Source organism: Erinaceus europaeus, chromosome 14 (assembly GCF_950295315.1).
Source record: "Erinaceus europaeus chromosome 14, mEriEur2.1, whole genome shotgun sequence".
Taxonomy (NCBI): domain Eukaryota; kingdom Metazoa; phylum Chordata; class Mammalia; order Eulipotyphla; family Erinaceidae; genus Erinaceus; species Erinaceus europaeus.
In genome coordinates this window covers 31,429,866-31,446,483 of record NC_080175.1, presented here as the reverse complement: position 1 = coordinate 31,446,483, position 16,618 = coordinate 31,429,866, and the positions used below count along the sequence as shown (strand labels likewise).

The following is a 16,618-nucleotide window of genomic DNA, read 5'->3' as shown; positions in this document are numbered from 1 at the left end:
CACTTGGCCATTCCTATGGCTTCTGTCTCACCCAGAGCAATAACCAGCAGGGGCAGTAAGCCCCACATAGTGTTTTGTTTTTTTTTTCTAAATATGACTCAGCCCAGCATGTGGGGACCCAGAACTTGATGAGAGAAGTCCTCCTCCTGTCTTTGCAGCTCCACCCTTGACCTTTTGCACCTGCAATTGCAGAGTTCAAGTGCTTAAACAGATAAAGTATAAATATGTAATAGGTGAATAAAACCTAGCATGATGCCTGACACATAGTAGGGACTTTCCTTTTTGCTTTCTTTTCCATTCCACCCTCTCACCAGCTCCTTGATGGATATTTCCAGCTGCTTCCTTGTTCTTTGCAATTTTCTCACCCTGTTTCTATTCTGCCTTCTTCCTGGCCCCACTGCCAACACCCTTGTCCAACCCCCACCACACACACACACACACACGCACGCACGCACGCACGCACGCACGCACGCACGCACGCATGCACGCACGCTCACACACACACGTGCCTTTTCCCACATCAGGCTTTCTCTCTGAGCACTCACAACCACTTGAACTGTTTTCCTAACTTCCAAATGTAGTTTGTTTTTTTCTTAAAATTGACAGTGTTAGTTAGCAGTTAGCTCTAACTCTAGAAGGGCCACACAGAAGTCTGTCTGATCCAGACTTCCTTCATCCGATGTAAAATTCCAGAGGACCAACCAATGCTGTCCAAATTGTAGTAATCACTTGGCACATATCCAGTGGCATGGCCACTAGATGGAAGAGCCACCTGAACTGAGTTCTGGCTTGAAACAAAAATGGGCAGGTGGAGGTCTGGGCACTGGCACAGTGTATTGCGCACACACACACCCATGAGCAAGGACCCAGGTTCAAAACCCTGGTCCCACCTGCAGAGGGAGAAGTTCAAGAGCAGTGAAGCAGGGCTGCAAGTATCTCTCTTTCTCTTCCTATATCTCCCACATCTCTCAGTTTTCCTCTGTACTAGCAAGTAAAGAGAAAATGAAAAAAATGACCCCAGGAGCAATGGATTTGTTGTGTAGGTAGTGAACTCCAACAATAATCCTGGTGGTAATAAAAAATAAAACGGAAAAAGAGGCAGGTGGGGGCACTCACAGGAACTTTTTTTTAATTATTAAATTTTTACTATTAGTGATCTGTGTTTTACAAATTACAAGAGTTCGAGGGTATGGCTTCATGTCCACACACGGTGTGTAAGTTATGATACCCACAATCTATCAGTTTTATGGTCCCCACCCCCACAACCACCAAAGCTTTCACAAAATCCAAGGATCAGTTTGATCATTTTTTTAAGCAAATTCATTTGTTTTTGTCACCTGTATTTCATATATTAGTGAAACCATCCAGTAGGTAGTTGTCCTTCACCTCTCATTTCACTTAGCACAATCACCTCCAGTTCCATGTTGTCTAAAATGATACAATCTCATCTTTTTGATTGCAGAGTAGTATTGCTTCAAATATTTAGCCCACAGTTTCCTTACTCACTCCTCTGCCCATGAGCATTTAGGCTGTTCCTATAACCTGGCTATGGTGACTAGTGCAGATATGAACACAGGAGTGTACCTCTGCCATCCAAGCATAAGAGCTTCCAGCCCCCAAGGCTGTTGGAAGCAGCACAGAGCTGAGTCAATGGTCAATTATCATTGAAGACCAAAAAAAGTAACAAAAATTGCTCTTTCCAGCTCAAGGGATTGGGTCACACTTCAAAGCACAAAACACCAAAGCACACAGCCTGAGAAAAAGGCAGGGCAGAATTCAAAGCAGCCTTGGGCTCTGCCTCCACATTTCAAAGGCTCAATCTTTTAGCAGCTTGTTGACTTCCTGAAGCCTAATTACAGCCCGGGGACCAGCACATCCTTCCAGGTAGCACAGAGGCTGCTCACAGCCCCACAAACCCCTCTCCTGGGAAACAGAAGACAGAGGCACAACAGGAAGGGGCTGTTCTGCCCAAACACACCAGCCGATGGGGAGCCAGTGCTGGTTCTGAGCCCTGCCTTAACCTGCCCACTGCCCCTTCACAAACGCAGTGCCACTTTCTCCCCAACTGAAAGGGGACTGTTGTCTCCCTGGTAGCCAGGCTGCCAGCCTATTAGCTTGGCCGTGTAGAGTACTTTTTAGGGCCTGTCCACAGTCTCTCACAAAGAATGTCAGACAAAGCTCCCCTTACAGATCCAAGAGGGAGTGTGGAGCCTGGTGGGGGGCACCTTCTCCCCCATGATAAAAATTACTACTTCCGGTTGCAGGAGTGCCTTCCTTGTCTGCTTCTAACTGACTTGACATCTCATGAGCTACTGTAAAACACTTCTAAATTTATTGTCCAACTATTATTATTTTTTTTTGTAACTGGATTAGTTTCACTGAAGATTCCTTTAAAATTTAGATGGAAAAAACACAAAGCACAACTGGTGTATTGCACCAAAGTAAAGGACTCTAGGGAGGGAGGGGGAGTTTCAGGTCCTGGAACACAATGGCAGAGGAGGACCTGGAGGGGTGGTTGTTATGTGGAAAACTGAGAAAATGTGAGCAGGGGTAGATGGCTTAATGTTTATACAAAGAGGTTCTTATTCCTTAGGCTCCAAAATCTCAGGTTCATGGTGATTCACTTTCTTTAAACCGCATCTTGGATGGAGCTTGAAGGAATCATGTTAAGTGAGATAAGTCAGAAACAGAAGGATGAATATAGGATGATCTCACTCACAGGCAGAAGTTGAAAAACAAGATCAGAAGAGAAACAAGATCAGAAGTAGAACCTGAACTGGAGCTGGTGTATTGCACCAAAATAAAAGACTTTGTTGGGGGAAGGGGGCAAGGATTTAGGTCCTGGAACATGATGGCAGAGGAGGACCTAGTGGGGGATGTATTGTTATGTGGAAAACTGGGAAATGTTATGCATGTACAAACTATTGTATTTACTGCCGACTGTACACCATTAATCCCACAATAAATAAATAAATAAATAAACAAACAAATAAATAAATAAACCTGAGTGTTTTTGATTCAGTGTGAAATGTGGGGTTGGGCTGACCAAGCTCTGGGTGTCATCAGTTAGAGGGTGAGGGCTGGAGAGAGGAAATAGAAGGTGGTAGGTGCCCGAGGGATATGGAGGATTGCAAAGCAGTAGAGAAAGAGAAGCAGAAAGGGATGAAGAGAATTGCAAAGCAGCAGACAGGAACTGGAAATAACAGTGAGGGAGAGAGCCAGGGAGTGGCAGGGGAAGACAGGTACTGGGTGTGGCAGCTATACTAGGCCCTTGAAATGTCATCTCATGTGATCTTTACAGCCCAAAGATGAAGCAGTTGTCATTACCCTTATTTCAAGGAGAATGAACAAAGTTTTCAGAAAAGTTAAATAACACAGACAAGTTTACTCTGCCAAGAGGTGGCAGGGACTGAATTCAAACTTGTTCTTTTTTTTTTTTTTTTTAACTCTGGTTCTAGGGTTCTTTACTTTATAATTGCTGTGGCATAGAAGTATAAATAAAGTTTTTGCCAGGATGACAGAACAGCAACAGTTCAGAGCCAGGCCAATGAAAACCCCCAGGCTTAAGATATTTACAAGTGCAAAAACTAGCTGACAGTTTCAAGTCATTCTGAATATCAAAATAAAGGGTTCCACACCTGCCAATTGAATAGGACAGAAATCTGCCCCTGACACCAGGGTGGTTATCTACAGGCTCCTTCTTTTGTTTTCCCACAAAATCCAATTTCAGTTGAAAGTTCTAGAACCAGTGCACTGCTGCCTAAGTGCAGGTAACTGGCTCTCCCTTTGCTGACATGCCTCCCTGTCTCACCTTTGAGGCAGAAGATGACTTCTTTTTTACTGTCTGCTATTCTCTTTTTTTTAGTAACATTTTAAAAACTTATTTATTCAAATAAACTTCCTATAACTTTTTCTGTGTGTTACTTATATTCTCCCCTGCAGGGCCCCCTGCACATTGCTGACCAGAAGATGGCACAAATATATCTTCAGTGATGTCCTGCTTCTGTAAGAGGAGAAAGAGGACACAGGAGAACAGAAAGGAAACAGAGTCTTTTGGTTGTAAGCAACAGAAACAACAAAGCTGATTCTAGCTGGCTTGGGTGGGAAGGGGCCTGATTAGCAGGACACCATGTGGCTCTCAAGCTCCAGAAAGTAGGAGCAAGAGCTTTAAATAGTGCAGGAACTTGACTGCTGTAGGGTGTGGGCAGTCACTTGAAGCTCCCTTAGGGCTCTGTCCTTGGAATACATGTACTCCCTCTCACTCTGTACTATGGCTGAAGTCCCAGAAGAGAGCTAGACTGTTGGGCTGTGAACATGTGTGTTCCCTAAGCCAGCTAAGAACACCAGACAGCACCCAGTGGGGAGAGACATTAATTCAAATGATGTCAGTAAGTGAAAGGGGCAATAGATGCTGAATGCCCACATAGCAAGTAACCTGTGGGCTAGAGCTTGCTAGGGTTTAGAGGACCAAGATTTAGGTACCCTGAGTGGGGTTAAGGTAGGAGTAGAACCTTGAAATTCAGATGAAGATGGGCCAGGCCCCAAGTTATAGGGGAGCATCAGATAACGTAGTTATGTGAAGCATATATGGCTACCTTCGGCCCTCCACTGGAAAATAACTAAGCAGAAACTGTGTAAGCATGTAGACATACTTTGCCTTTCTGCTGCTGCTCGTGATCACTATATAAGGACAGCCTGCCCACCCAGACCTCCAGCCTGGCTGCTTACCCCTTTTGTGTGATTTGTTATAAAGACACCCTGGTTTAGGCCAGAGGGGACTTTGACTGTTGTCCCACTTCTGGAGCTGTGGTGATTGTGTCTACCATCCTGCCACCTGACCCAGGGAACTATTGCTGCTGTTGTCCTTGGGGTTTACTAGGGCTGCTGACCTACAGAGCAGCTGGCAAGATGTTGAGCTGAGGCTGAACAGGGACTGAGCTAAGGAGAGCTTAAGTTGAGCTGACTCCCTGACAGAGTAAAGGCATGCGTCTACTTGTCTTGCCCACCCTTGTCTTCTTTCAGTTCCCGCTGCTCCTATGTCCCTGCTCAGAATAAACAAACAGTGTCCCTGCATGACAAATGAACGGAAGTGACACATGTCCTCCAGCCTTGCTGGAAGGGAGCACTGCTTCTTTGCCCAGGAATTAATCTTCATCCAGACACATATTGTGTCCTGCTCTAAGGCTGAAGATCAACCAGCAGCTTCCATTCCACTGCATAAATATATGTTATCATATAAAGACCAGTCACAATGTGGTTGTCACAGTCAAGTGACTTGAGTTAAAATCCTAGCACAGTTCATCAGCTATGAGATTGGGAAAATGCTCTGAGTCTGGGCTGCAGTTTTTTTGTGCCATAGAACAGAAAGATAGTAGCATGTTCTCTGCCTCCCTCTCCATGCTGTTCTAGTAAGTAAACACTGCCAGCAGTTTCTAAGCTGTCCATTATGTATGAACACAAGGAGACAGTGCTATGATTTTCATGATTACCATGCAAAGCCGGGCTGCATGAAATATAAGGGCAGGGGCCAGGCGGTGGCACACGTGGCTAAGTGCACACATTATAGTGCTCAAGGTTCAAGTCTCTGGTCCCCACCTGCAGGGGGAAAGCTTCATGAGTGGTGAAGCTCCAGGGCTGCAAGGTGTCTCTCTGTCACTTTCCCCCTCTACCTCCCCTGAACCTCTTAATTTCTCTGTCTCTATCCAATAAAAAATAAATAAAATGTAATAGAACATTAAAAAAAGAGAGAGAGATAAAGACAAAAGCAACAGAGCTGCTGCCAATCACAGGAACAGAGTAGAGGGTTAATGAGTAGACTGCCCTCACCTGAGTGATCAGACTGCATTTGTCTCAACCATTAGAAACAGCCAAGGCTCCACTGGGTTCTGTCATGTAGCCCAAAGTCTAATGGTCTGAGGGGAGAGTTATAAATTCCAGCGATGATTTTTTAAAGCTCTGATATAAGCTTCATCTCCTCTCCTGAGAACCCAACTGCTAAGCCCTTCCTGGCAACTTAAGCCCCTTGGGGCTGAGCACTGACAAAGCTGGGTTGTCTCCAAGCCCCCCTTCTTTTCCTCTCACTGTTGGCAGAGCACAGGGATGGAACCTGATGAAACAGCCTAACTGTACCGCCTGCCTGTATCTCTCTGGCTGTCCTTCCTGCAGCTGTGCTCCAGGGTAAGTGGTTCACTCGTGGCTTCCTAATAACATCATCTCCCCTACTCAAGCCATCTGCAAGCACTACAGGGCACTGGCCACCTGACATCTCAATGTTCAAAACCATTCAGCTCTGCTGGATACACTAGCTGCTGTTGATGCTCCAGAGCGTGAAACAGGAAGACCAGCCTCTCATCTTTATTCTAAATGTCCCATGCAGGTTCCAGGGATGAAACCTCCAACAATAAGGTTTTTGGTTTTTCCATCTGTTCTTTCACTTATTTCTCATTCTCTTCCTCACTCTTGTCCTTCTGTGATTACTCTAGATCTTCTCTTTTCTTTCTTTGTTTCTTCCTCTTTTTTATTTTTCCCACCAGAGTTTTCACTGGGGCTCTATATCCGCTAATCCCTTTGTTCCTGGTGGACTCATTTTTATTTTCATTTATTTTATTGTTTGTTTCTTTATTTTTAATTCTTTAAATAATTTTGAGTATTTATTGGATAGAGAGAAACTGAAAGGGCAGGGAGGGGTAGAGAGGGAGAGAGAGAAGCAACTGCAAGATTGTGTCATCGTTCTTGAAGCTTCCCCTCCTGCAGAATAGCTTGTATACTCAGCTAGATGTACCACTGCCTGGCCCCTATTTATCTATTTTTAACTGGAGCACTGCTTAGCCCTGGTTTGTGGTAGTGCTAGAGACTGAACATGGGGCCTTTGGTGCCTCAGACATGAAAACCTTTCTGCACGATCACTATGCTATCTTCACAATTTTCCTTATTCTTTTTTACTTGTTAATTAGGAGACCAGAGCACCAGCCTCATTTATGATGAAGCACCAGGGAGGGAGCCTACATGTGCTAGAGCTCTGCTCTGCCCCTGATCTAGTTCTCCAACCCAGCTCTTACTTCCTTAAAGACTATTCCCACTTATATCTTTATTGCTTAGTTACTTTCTGGAGCCTTCTTGAAGTTATAGGCACTTTATTTTTCTACTGTGTCCCTCGCACCTAGGGCAGTGTATGTCCCAACACACGTTCTCAAAAAGCATTGTGTAATAAATGAATGTCCTTGTAGCTGTTGTGACATGTAGCATCCCAACACCAAGCATTCTAGAAAGGGTTCACCCTTGGGAGTCAGGTGGTAGCACAGCCAGTTAAGCACACATAGTGCAAAGCACAAGGGCCGGCATAAGGATCCCGGTTCGAGCCCCTGGCTCCCCACCTGCAGGGGAGTCGCTTCACAGGTGGTGAAGCAGGTCTACAGGTGTCTGTCTTTCTCTCTCCCTCCTTGCTTTCCCCTCCTCTCTCCATTTGTCTCTGTCCTATCCAACAACAATGACAATAAGAATAACTATAACAATAAAACAACAAGGGCAATGAAAGGGAGTAAATAAATAAATATTTTAAAAAATTAAAAGAAAGAAAGGGTTCACCAGGTCCTTTCACTTTGGGAACCAGAATCTTGCATGCTACGGTTCCAGGTGATGTGTGTGTGTTGGCAGAGAGCCCCAGTACAGATCTATAATTACATGATACACAGTAAAGTTTTTACTATAGGGCTTCTAAAGGCAACAAAAGAATTATTTGAGACTGTCTGATCTTACCCTACAGAATGAGACTCACAGTCAGTTTACTGTAAAGTAAACCCGAGCATAATTATATCTTGTGAGCAACAGCTAGCTACACAGCGGGATTCTGATAATACTTTCCAGTCGCTCCTCACCAAAGGCATGGTGAAAGTCCTTAGCCAAGTGTGATTAAGGAAGTGTCTCTATTTTCCCCTGGCTGGATTTATGGTCTGTGGTATAGATCTTCTTCCCCAGCTCTCAGGCTGTTCCTTCCCAGTTGGTGATCTTGAAAGTCTGTCCCTGTTCTAGGACTCCTTGTGGCAGGATTTCCGTTAGCAATTGCAGTGATGTCTTTATTTCCCACTGGCCGTTCTTCTACACAGCTCCACTTTTAAAGGTAAAGGTGAAAGTTCAATGATTTCTGAAAGATGTCAGAATTAGAAGAGATGAAAGGGGCCAGTGAAATGGCTGACTAGGATAGCACACTGCTTTGCCATGAGGGTGGCCCAGGTGTGAGCCTGGCCTCCATGGCACTGGAGGAAGTTTTGATACCGTGGCCTCTTTCCCTCTCTTTGCCTCTCTGTCTCTGGCTAAAAAGAAAGAAAAAGATTTTGTGCTAAGCATTGCCAAGTCTTGGGACAACACAAGGCTGTTTACCTAGGGCACTAATATTATGCCCAGGCTTTGCTGGAAAGAATATAGTAACTTTCGGTGTCCTGGCCACAGACCAACAATGAGTGGCATGGCAGTTGCCATATATTTGTCTTCCTCCCAGAAAGACAGGGATGTCACACCAGAGAAGGGAGGGCAGATCTAGGTTGAAAACAGCGCTAGTATTTTAGGCTGATGGAAAGATGGGGGGTGGAGGAGATAGCATACTGGTTATGCAAAAGGACTTCAATGCCTGGGGCTCCAAAGTCCCAGGTTCAATCCCCCACACCATCATAAGCCAGATGAGCAGAGTTCTAGTAAAAGAGAGAGAGAGAGAGAGGAAGAAAAATGGAGGCAGAAATAATAGTGTTTCTTTGACCAATGAATATTGGAAGTCACTTTCCTTTTTTCCTGTCTTGTTTATTTTAATAAGAAAGATAAAGTGAGAAAGAAACAGAGATAAGAACACTGTTCAGCTTTGGCTTTTGGTGGTACTGGGGTTTGAAGCTGGGATCTCATAGAAACTATGGCTCAATTAAAGTCTTTTTAAAAAAATATTTTTTAATCTACTATTGGATAGAGACAGAGAGAAATTGAGAGGGGAGGGAAGATAGAGAGGAGAGAGACAGAGAGACACCTGCAGACCTGCTTCACCACTCATAAAGATTTCCCACCTGCAGGTGGGGAGCAGGGGCTTCAACATGGGTTCTTCTTCATTGTAACGTGTGGCTTAACCAGGTGCACCACTGCCTGGCCCCTTAATAAGACTTTTGTAAAACCATTAGGCTTGTCTCTCCAGCCCAGAAAGTCATTTTTAAACCAAGAGAGTGGAAACTATGACCATGAATGCCTGCCCACAATGTCAGGGGTATGGGGCAAGGCTGACCCAAATCCACACACGGGCCAAATAGTTGACTGAAATGAGGCCGACGTCCAGCTCATGAGTGTCTGTAGGAGATCCAGGAGGTGGCTGGCCAACAGCACCGCCCCCCCCAGTTGGGTGCCAAAACTTAGACACCAGGTGGATCTTTTCTGAACTTCAGTGACACAGAAGCTGACACCCAGGAGGGCAAATCAGGCAGGATACTGGGACACAAGACTCTGGAGATCTTTTAAAAGTTGTAATTTAAAGAGGAGTGGCTCGTGACATGACACAACTCAGCACACACACCTATACCACAAATATATACCCAGGGGGACTCAAAGGGGTAATACAACTGCTATCTGACCCTCTGAATTTTGATACTCAAAGTAAAATATAAAATGACTCATTTTATAAGAACAGAAGGGAAAACACAAAGCAGAACTTGGACTGGATTTGGTGTACTGCACCAAAGTGAAGGACTCTGAGGAGTGGGGTAGTGTTCAGGTCCTGGAATATGACGGCAGAGGGGGACCAAGGTGGGGGGTTAGAGAGTTTTGTGGAAAACTGAGAAATGTTACACTTGTACGAACTACTGTATTTTACTGTCCACTAGAAACCATTAATCTTCCCAATAAAGAACAACAACAACAAAAAAAAAAACATCTCTTTTAAAATTCCAAGCCCAAAAGTAAAATGTCAAGTTATAAAGACTGGTTAGGTAAATGAAGGTTTCTATCACTAATGGTCTGTTATGCTCCTATTAAATATTGTGGTTACTATGAATGGAAGGGATTGGAATGTGGATGGTGGGGTGGCTTCTTGACCCAGTTTTATAGACACAGGGTGATCACAACACAGTAAGAAGGTGATTCACTGGAAAAGTCTTTGTTCCTCTCTGGAGTAAGAAAGAGTTAATGTTGAGGACAGCTATATCAGTTCTCTCTGTGTTTTCATTGCTTGAAAGGGCATCAGGATACTAATAGTATTCATGCTCAAGAGCTGTAACCACGAGATTTTTAAATTTTGTTTTATTACATCATTCCTTCCTATTTACTGTAGCATTATTGCAAAAGTAATAAACAAATGTAAAATAACTACATTCATAATTTTGGCCTGGAAAGACAACGCTTTGATGTCTTTCCAGGTACCTTAATAAGCATATCAACAGGGAGGTGGATTTATCTGCATCAAACTGAGCTCAGATTGTGTCCGAGAGGAATTGTAGCCATGCCCTTGCCCTGGTTGGAGCTATTTGGCCTTGGGGAAATTTATCCTCATCTTCCTTTGGAAGTTCACAACCAGTCACCTCACACAATAGGGGGTAGTACAAATATGTCTATATATTGCATCTATAAGATGTTATGTGTAAAAGCAAGATAGTATGCAGCCTTCTCAGCTTCCACAGAGGCAGCCTTCCCCCCAGCTTCCTACTGCCCACATCTCCCCACCCCTAATCTCATGAGCTCTTTGCTTTCCTCCTAGAAGAAAACCAGCAAAGGCCTGGGATGGCTCATTGAATCAATCTCGCTCTCGCCAAATGGTGTGTGGACGGGAAAATGTCAAGTGGTCCTGCTGGAAGCACTCGGCCAAGAACAGTGTCTTCTGGAAGAAGGGGAGGGGTGTCCCACCTCCTGGGCACAGACTCAGGCACCGGCATTATACCAGCCTCTTTGTGCCCACGCCATGCCCATGCAGGAGGGGGAGGCCTCAAGATTGAAGAGAAGGGAAAAACATCTTGAAAATTGCTGGAGGGAGGAGATCCAGCCCAGGGCTCTGAATCACTTTGAGGCCCTGCATTCATTTCTTAGAGCTGTTGTAACTAAGTGCCTCAAACAAGGTGGCATCAATCTATGGGAATGTATTCTCTCACAATTCTGGGAGCTAGATGCTAAAAATCAAGCTTGGGGCAGGGGAGGCGCTCCTGGTCTCTTCAAGCATCTTCTGGCCCCACAGGCCCAGGCCAATAGCAGCAGAATTCAAATTTCTACCTTTGTGTTCACATGGCTGTCTTCCTTCTGTGATTGTATCTACATAGGTTCACATGGCATATGTGTGTGTGTGTGTGTGTGTGTGTGTGTGTGTGTGTGTGTGTGTGTGTGTGTTTGTAGGTTCCTATTCTTAACTTATTTTTCAGGGAGATAAGAATTTATTGAGACAATGTAGGGACAGAAAAAGAAAGGAAAATATATGCCTTGGTTACACGTAGACTCTAGAGAGAGAGAAAGAAAAAAACAGGGGTTGAGTTGTGAGCTGATCCCTCCTGTTATTAGGGTGTCTGTTATATTGGGGCAGGGCTGCCCTAGGGACTTAATCACCTTAACTTGGCTCTTTTTTTTTTTTTTTTTTGCAAAGATCTATTTCCTATTAAATTTACATCCATGGATTCTGGAGTTTAGAACCACAACTTATTTACCAGGTGGTGGCACACCTGGTTGGGCACACATGCTATAATGTGAAAGGACATGGGTTCAAGCCCCTGATCCCCACTTGCAGGGCAATGCTTTACAAGCAGTGGAACAATGCTGCAGATGCCACCCTTTCTCCCTCTCTATCTTCCCCTTCCTTCTTGATTTCTTTCTGTCTCTATCAAATGAATAAATAAACATTTAAAAATAAAATATATTCTTTTAAAAAGAACTAAAGCTTATTTTGGGGGGGGAGGGGGACCAACTGATATAATCCTCTCTCACTGTTTTGACTGTATCTGAACTGAACAAGACAGATCAATATCTAGAAATCCTCCAACTCTAATTTCTACAGCAAGAACAAAGACTTTTTTAGAGGGTTTTGTGACAGCTGCAACTTTGGGAAAGTCATTTAGCTTTCCTAAGCTTTGGTTTTCTCATTTATTTAATGAGCTAAAGCAGTGACTTTTCAGGTGTTGACCTTGACACCCTGGTGGGAACTAAATGTCATTTTGATGACTGTGCACTGACCCAGCAATACAAATCTCTGCAGGTTTACACACACACACACACTTTTCCCCCAGCCTTTTCTTCTCATGTATAACTAAGAGCTACTTGCCAGTAACCCACAGAAATCTGTTATTCATAAACTAAAATGGTTGTTTGCAGAGTTTACTAAGGACTCAAGTTTGTTACCCCACACTATACATAGACTGGATTTCTCCAGTTTTTGGAAGGATGCCTTTTAATTAGTTCTTCAGCAGTTGTTTGGAACTGTTATGGCTTTTCAGTGGCTGTTATTTACACTTTTTATTTAGAAATTACTATTGGTTTTCTGTGCTCTGTTACTCATTTTAGTCTGATGAGAGTAGTTTGGGGGAGGGTTTGTCCTACAGTGAGTATTTTGGGCTTCTGAAATTGTCCAGTACTTAGATATTATACACAAATAGATTGCAGATCAATAAATGATTTATGTATCTTCATAGCTAAAGGTGATACATATATAACTCCTTAAAGTCTGCTTATATGGTAAAGTGACCACCATTATTGTAATTAAAAATTTATGAAGACTTCATGGAGGCATGGCTAGATGCTGCTTTAAAACAATCAAAGGTTTGTTACATGGCAGTATAAGCATTATGGAATGGTATGTTTACGGTACAGCAAGATAGGCAATTATTGGCAGAGCTAAGACTAGGCTGGGCCCATGAATCCATAAATTAGTTACCTGATTTCAGCTATACATGTTCAAGTCCTGGAAGGAGCAGCCATGTTCGGCACAGCGAACCAAGAAAGCAAGGAGCCAGAAGATCAGGAGCGCAGTAACAGAGAGCCCGACTTCTGCCCAGCTTGTTTCTAAGTCCAGTCCTGAATCAGCCTGACATCAGCCGCATGATAATTACATTCTCGGTTCAACCTCAGCCATTTGCTAATCAAGTCCCAAAGTCCTATTCATGGGCTGTGTAACAACACACCATCTTAGATTGCCTCAGGCTGAGGGTTCTACTGGGATGCAAAACTTTCAGAATGATCGTAGGCAAACCCTGACATGATTTGTCACCTTATTGAAAGGAAACACTTCCTTGGTGGCTTGCTTGCCTGCAGGTTTGTGCTATTCTAATAACTTTCATGTTATAATCAAGGTTGGGCTGGAGAAACAGCATACCTTTATGCAACCAACTGTTAAGCCTGAGGTTATGAACTCCCATGTTCAGTCCCACTACTACTATAAGCCATCTCTGAGCAGTGCTCTGGTAAAAATAAAAGTGGTTGACATTAAGGGACAATAGTACACCTGGTAGAGTGCACATGTTACAGTGCACAATGACTTGGGTTCAAGCCCCTGGCTCCCACCCGCAGGGGAGATGCTTCACAAGTGGTGAAGCAGTACTACAGGTATATCTCTTTCTCTTTCCTCTTCTCTATCAATTTCTGTCTCTACCAAATAAATAAATTAATTAAACATTTAAAAATAATCAAGGCTAGTAAAATGAAACCATTAGAGCTATTTTTGAGAGCATGTGACAATGTTTTGCTATATAAAATCAAGTGTGAAACATCATGCTCTTATCTCGTTATTCTTTTCCCCATACACTTGTAATATAAATAGGCCATAGGTCATGTAGATTACCTGCTCAACAAGCTCACAGCCACCTGACCAGGTGATTCCTCTGTGGCTCCCACTGCCTTCCCCTAAGCCTACCCCCTCTCTCCCACACTCAGGAGAGGTGTGGAGTAGACGCTATTCTTTGGACACAGAGTACAAAGTTTAGGAACCCCAGGTTAAAGAGTTACAGCTTATGCAAATCTTTTGCCCGCTTTTTAAATTGGGTTACTTGTTTTGTTGTTGTTGTTGAATTGTATGCTTTCTTTTTCAACTTGATTCTTTTCAGAAATTATTTACGTATTTATTTATTTTGGATGGATACAAAGAGAAATTGAGAGGAAATAGGGAGATAGAGATGGAGAGAGAGAAACACCTGCAGCATTGTTACATCACTCATTAAGTGTCCTCCCTACAGGTGGGACCAGAGGCTTGAATCAGGGCCCTTGCACACTGTAATATGAGTGCTTAACTCCCCAGCCCCTGTGATGATTTATTTATAGATATTTGATATCAATATCTTATCAGATGTGTGATGTACAAATATCTTTTCCCAATTGCTGACTTGCCTTTCTTTCAAAGTGTAGAAGCTTTTCAGTCTGATGGATTCCCATGTATTTATTTGTGTTTTAGTCTCACTTGCCATGGGGTTGAGTCTATAAATATATCTTTGATGTTAAGGTCTTAAAGTGTTTCGGTGACGCTAAAGGTGATTATGCTCAGTGAAGTAAGGAAAAGAAAAATGACTACTGGACGATTCCACTCATATGTAGAATATGAAGAATTGAGACTCATGAGCTTGCAAGCAAGCAAGCAAACAAACAAACAAAAGAGTGACCAAACTTTCTTGAAATGTGACAAATATGCTGATTATCTGAGCTGGGAACAAAGAACTTTGGTGGTGGGTGCAGTGTGGAACTATATCCCTGTAATCTTACAATCTTATAAATCTCTACTAAATCACTAAAAGAAATTTGAAAGAATAGTAACTTGTTTTGGGTCTCCTCTCCCCCATTCTATCAGCAAGTCTGCCTTGCCTTAGGTCAAGATTCTAAACAAATACAGATTGAGAACTACAGCTTCATAAAGGTTCTTGCAAGAAGTCTTCACTGACAACTGCCTGAAAGGCACGTAGCAATTCCCACATTGGGAGAATTTTGATTGATGGAACTGCCTTTGAGTAATATGGAGTCTCTAGGTGCCATTGTATTAAAAGAAGAGGAACACAGATAGTTATAAACCCATATCTGTGACCTTGGGAGAACCACTGCAGTCTCCAGTGGAGAAAATGGGGACACAGAACTCTGGTGATAGCAGCAGTGTGGAATTGTATCCCTGTTATTTTGTAAATCACTAATAAAGATCTAAGAAAGGAGTAGAGAGAAAAGAAAGAGAGCTTTCTTTTGTTAACATGTTCCTCTTTAGTATGTCAAGATTTGAATTAGGGATTTCCTACTTTTCCCCGCATTTTGACACCTCTGTACAATATGGTTGTCCTTAGTTTTTTGGGTTTTTTTTTTTTGTTGTTGTTGTTAATTATCCTTACTTTGTGCAAAACCTGCTTTATCTTATTTCAACACTCCCCTACCTTTCCCACCATACCCTGTAGCCTCTGAAGCACCTCCCCACAAGGACCCAAGGCCTCTCACAGGGGTTGCTTTAAAGTCATGAAGAAGGCAGAAGCCTAAAACTGACCAATAAGCAAATAACAGGATGACAATTTAAAAACAAAACCAATGCATGCTCAGCCTGCAGTGGAAGCTCAGGATAGAACCCTTGAACCCACTGCTCCCAACTTGCCTCTCACAGCCTAGGCCACCCCTCCACCCCACCCACCCCCACATACTTCTAAGATTGCATTTAGGCTTCAATTGACACCTGGGGTACCGTGACCACTGTAAAAATTGATAAACCATCAATGTGAAGCAGCCCTCCCCCCCACACACACTCCGCACACACACAGGGACACAGTCTCCTTTACTCAACGTAGACTATCTTTTTAAACACAAACACTTTCTTCTATTTCCAGAGAATTTATCCTTAGAGTGGAGAACTGACCTGGTTGTGACCCAATTCCTGCTCAGCCATAAGGTTTTTCTGTCCCCTGGCAGGGGACACTGAGCATTCCAGACCAGGTTAGCTCTGGGGTTGCTATTTATTTAACTGCTAATTCCACTTATGTGAAATTAACTTACTCTACTATTATAGCTCTTTTTGCTTCCTGCCTTCACAGACTCATATAATTCACACCTGACTGCCTCACTGTGCCCCTGCTTCCCAGGCTGAGGGCTTGGGGTCTTGAGGTGACTCACATTTAGAGGTCATTTATACAGGAGAGTTTTCTCCTTGTAGACCAAGGAGAGGCTGCCATACCAGAGTACTGAGTTGACTGTCCCCCCCATAGCCCATCCCTTCCTGAGGAAGTTTATTTGCTATTATTAAATATTCCAACTATACACATGGGCTGCTCCAGTTTACACAGGCTACAGATGAGTCTGTGGCTTTTCTAGGCAGAACAAGCCCCTGGATACTCACCTGTCTCAGTTCTTGATGAAAAGTAGGTTTCTTATCAAAGTCTCAACACAGGGGCACCTGGGCTGCTCCAGAGAATTGAACAGGGGTCATTTCTCACAAGGTTTCACAAACATCTCTTGCAAAAAGGCACGGGCTGACAAGTGAAGCTTCTCAAACCCAGGTCCTGAGGGCAGATTATCGCCATTCTATTGGCAGGAGGGAGCCTGGAGCAGTCGGCCTCTATAAAGCAGCCACACTGGGCCCATGCTGAAACCCCGACGCTGAGCCCCCAGCCTGGCCAGGCAGGACAGTGGGGCATGGCGGTCTACTGGGACTCACTCTAGCCTTCTAGAGGCATGG

At 43.7% G+C, this 16,618-nt stretch overlaps 1 long non-coding RNA gene across 1 annotated transcript in view; it reads right to left on the bottom strand.

Moving 5' to 3' along the window:
• The window catches only part of LOC132532656 (uncharacterized), a 51,086-nt gene extending 38,108 nt beyond the window's left edge, over positions 1-12,978 (bottom strand). Inside the window, exon 1 of the long non-coding RNA XR_009544564.1 lies at positions 12,869-12,978. This is a non-coding gene — a long non-coding RNA (uncharacterized LOC132532656). The remainder of the gene's footprint in view (positions 1-12,868) is intronic.
• Between the last annotated feature and the right edge of the window lie 3,640 nt (positions 12,979-16,618).